The sequence below is a fragment of the Suncus etruscus genome, chromosome 10 (genome assembly GCF_024139225.1).
Source record: "Suncus etruscus isolate mSunEtr1 chromosome 10, mSunEtr1.pri.cur, whole genome shotgun sequence".
Taxonomy (NCBI): Eukaryota; Metazoa; Chordata; class Mammalia; order Eulipotyphla; family Soricidae; genus Suncus; species Suncus etruscus.
The window spans coordinates 56,507,411-56,512,178 of NC_064857.1; positions in this window are offsets into that span (position 1 = coordinate 56,507,411).

A 4,768-nucleotide genomic window follows, 5' to 3' on the forward strand; every position below is an offset into this window, starting at 1 on the left:
GATTTCTGCTCCATCAAAAGTACAACAGCTCCATCTTTGAGTTTCAATGATCTGTTTAAGCATCACCCTCTTTGAAGACCAGACCATAGAGGGTAGTGAGAAGCTTTTGTGACCAAGTTCAAGTCCTCACAAAGGTTGAAATCAAGCCATGGCTTTTACTAGGCTAATCTGGATGATATTGTGGAGCACAACATGAATATACCTACATATGTATCTGGATCCTGCATGAATAAAAAGTTCTATGTTTATTGCTATCAGCTATAACTTTTGCTACAAATCCAACATGCCTGCCCATTCTTGCTATGGCACCAGCTGTATAGACTCCAACGCATTTTTTTTCACTACAAACTCTCATTTTTGAAAAAAATTGACATTTAGAGTCTTAGTTTCAATTCTTGTGTGAGCTTCTAAAAAGAGACAACCCCATTACTTCAGTGCACACTGCCTTCATAAATATATGTTATTCACAATCATAACTGGGCACAAAAGAAATAATAAGGTGGCCTGAGAGATAGCATGAAGGTAAGGTGTTTGCCTTTCATGCAGAAGGTCAGTGGTTCAAATCCTGGTATCCCATACGGTCCCCCGAGCCTGCCAGGAGCGATTTCTGATCGTGGAGCCAGGAGTAACCCCTGAGTGCTGCCGGGTGTGACCCCCCCAAAAAAAAACAAAACAAAACTAAAAGGGGGGATGGAGAGATAGCATGGAGGTAAGGCAAAAAAAAATAATTATTTCATCAAACTGAATGGCTACTTTGGCCTTCACTTAAGCCTGGTAGGAAGCTACTAGAATTGGTCGTTAAAGATCTCAGGAATTCTTCCAGAAGCAGTATCATTGGATAAAGTAGTTTGTTGATTTGCATTTACATACATTTCCCCATAAGTTATTTCTGTTATTATACACCAGCAAATAATTCAAGATTAGGTCCTATCACTAGGACTTTTGTGTGTGTGTTTGCAATTATATATATATATATATATATATATATATATATATATTACATGATATGAACCTTTATAAGATGCAAGTAAATACCTTTTATTGATACTAACAAAATTCTCAGAAGATTATTTTCCTTTATTAAAATTTTAAACCATTCTCATTATTCCTTTGGTCTATTGCCTGAGTGGAATTAAGATGATGCCGTTTGGCTAGTTCCTTGCAGCCAAACTTTATGACCAATTCAACAAAGAGACTTTCCCACACCATCCTAATTATTAGGAGCAAACCCACAGTACAAAAAATGATTTCATTTTTGTGAAATATTCTTGTCCAGCCTGATGGATCTGCTGCATTGCCATCTATAAATGTAAAATTGTTTTCCCTACAATATAAATAGCTATTGCTAGCAACTTCTCAAATTCTACCTTTAATGTATAAAACTGTATTTTTGTGCTTCCTGGGAACATTGGTGCTCACACTCACATACACAGTGGCCAACGATAAAAGGATTTTGCCTTTTTTTTTTCTCCTGACGTGCTGCAGTGAAACATATTAGGTGTCTATAACGAAAAGGGAGATACCAGCAATTAAGAAAAAAATCCCGTTCCAGCACAGTCCAATGCAAAGATTTAGGAGCTTGACATTTGCATGTGAAGGAATGATGGTAGGAAAATACTAAAAGTCTTCATTTTCCACTCTCAAACTATGGCCTGTCTGTAAGAGCAGGATCCTGGCAAGAGCCAGGAGAGGCTGCACCCTCACAGGCTGTTGTGTATCTTGGCTTGAGCATCTGTTTGGTCCCTCTGCATTGTATGGTTTGCTGGTGTGGGTGAATAATGCAGCAGTAGACATAGAACCACAGTGCTAACACACAAGTCACATGTAGCCACACAGTCCAGTGTGCTATAGGACACTCCTTGATGTTGTATTTGCTCATATTCAAAATCTTTGCCTATCAATTTTTTACATGTAGCCCCAGATGGAGCTGTAAGCCACAGTTTAAGGAGCCCTGTTGTAGAAGATGGGGAAAGAGGAGAACATGATCACTGTCTCTCTCATTCACTGCTCACTGACAGCCACATCTTGTCACCTGACACAGAATCGCTCCACCACACTGGACCATTCACCTGCCCTGCAGGGAGCTGAGCCCTGGGACATTCTGGCTTTTCCCTATACAGTAGAGCCTCATGTATCCTAGACACAGGCATAAAGGTGGTGACTGGTCCTGGCCTCTCCCCACGGGTGGAAATCCAGGGGGCATGAGTCCAGCAAAGAACCAATGTCGGAGGAGACAGCAGAGCAGGAAACAGCAAGGACACAGCCTCTGAGTGGCAATGAAAGACACAGTTAGACCACTTAGCCTGAAATTCTTATCCTAAAAGTCCTGTATGTGCCTGAGAGAAACAAGCATCTACAGCCTTTCAATCACCTTATACTGAATTCTACTGAGGTCTTTGTTAGAGCTAGTTAAGAACTTAAAACATTGGCCTGAGCAATAGAAGCAATAGCAATGGAAGGGCTCTTGCCATGCACTTGGCTGACCTATGTCCTATCCCTAGCACCACATATCCATAGCACCCCTAAAGTCCTGCCAGGATTGATCCCTAAGCATAGATCTAGGAATAAGCCTTGAGCACTGCCAACTGTGGCCTGGAAATTAATAAAGAAGATAGAAAATGTTTTATTAATAAGATAGGAAAAAATAGATGTAATTCTGCAATCAATTTTTGCAAGTGAAAACAATCAAAACAGAATAACAATGTTCAGCCTAAATCTGAGTCATAACTTGGTAAATTTTTCAAAGAGAGAAAATATATACCATGACAACACTCATCTCAGTGGCTACAGGACAATTTCATTCACTATTCCCATCAATATATTCCTTTTTTTAAACTCTATCCTTGATATAAAATGATAAAGAATAGGAAAGTATTTGTAAATGATAAAGCAGGAGGAAAGAAGAAAAAGATCCTAATTGCCTATTATCATTAACCCACAAACTCAACCCAAATCTATCCCAGTTCAGCAAATTCTTGATATAATAGTAGAATATGAACAATCAAATCTGCTCTAGAAATTCAAGGGTGTTCTGAAGTTAAAAAGTTACTCACGTTATTTGTCACTATGGTTTTCCTATTTATTGTAGGAAAAATAAGATAAAAGCAAATTTATCTTAATAAATGGCAGAAAATTGATGAATGATTTTTTTTTATTCATGCCTGGATTATAAACCTGGAACCAACTGTTGATTCATTAGTTGAAAAAGCAACTTTTGAGCCAATGGGCAAAGTAATACTTAAAAATCCAATCAAAATTATTAATAGGGTCATAATTCATGGTTTTAGAACTATTATTTTAAAGTACATATTTGATTTTTCTAACCAGTATAATAATGCTTGAAAAAAAAAGAAAGGGTATGAGCATTTTAAAGAAATAGCAGCAAATTTGCCTAATGATATGTGACAGTTGAAGGCAACCAATGAAGCTGAACTGAAACTGATTTAAATATTACAGTTAATAAAATAACAGCAATCATGGTGAGACCATGAACAACCAACCAAGAGTCAAAGCCATCAAAAACCTGAAATTGTCAATTTATATGGAAAGACACTTGAAACTGGAAAGTTCTTCGTAAAATAATAGAAAAAGGAATGAAATTATTAGAGAAACATCCAAGATTTGACTCCTAAAATTCTCATTAAATGAACTTTTACTTTAGAACACAAATGGATCAAGTAATTATAATAAAGGCCCCAGATTCATTAATAGTTGTCTATGAAACCATTATCAATGAATGCAAAATGCAAATTCTTACATGTTAAAAGTGGGCAGGCAAGATTGATCAACTGACAGTTTAAGAAGAAGAAAAATAATCATTCTACAAGCATGCAATTATCAAAAGTTTGAAAGACATGACTTCATTTGACCTTATAATCTCCCCCTTTTATCATGTTTGTATCCAGGAGGTAATCAAAAGTCTACCAATGGGGCCGGTGAGGTGGCGCTAGAGGTAAGGTGTCTATCTTGCAAGCGCTAGCCAAGGAAGGACTTCGGTTCGATCCCCCGGCGTCCTATATGGTCCCCCCAAGCGAGGGGTCATTTCTGAGCACTTAGCCAGGAGTAAAAAAAACAAACAAACAAAAAAAAATGTCTACCAAGAATTTGGTCAACAGAAAGAGATATTTCAAACTCTGAAGAAAACTAGACATTGGTAAGAATCAAATAGCTAATACTTGAGGATGGACTAAATGCAATGATTTGTGTCTTGATCGGAGAGGCTTGAATACCCTAAAGGGGCGGGACTGGGGCTGGACAGACCTCATGCAAGGCTGACCCTTGTCCACGCAGAGCCCCTGTATACCTTCCTATTTGTCTAGTGATTCTCTTGAGCATGAAAAGATTTGGGACATATTTTCTTGCTTTATTTTTTTCCTCTTTTCTAGTCTCTCTCCAAGGTCCTCTCATCATTTCATAATAAATATCAAGTTATTTTTACTGATAACAAATAATCTAGAGATATCTGTGGGCTGCCTTGCAGTAAATTCTGGCTTTAATTCACCTTTTGAAAAAGCCTACTTGTTATGTGTAATAATTATGCATGTGTGCATATTAACATTAAAATAAGATGTCACAACTAGTATAAAAATAACATAATACTGTGACCAAAAATAGAACCAGTTTTTTTAAACAAAAGTGAATAGATAAAGCCACATTCTGACTCCTTGGGAAAGAAGAAGGGCTTCATCTGATCTCTGAGAAATTCACTTCTCTGGCCATCCATGATTGTTGATGGCGATTTCCCTAGAAATGAAGAAGTACATTTCGT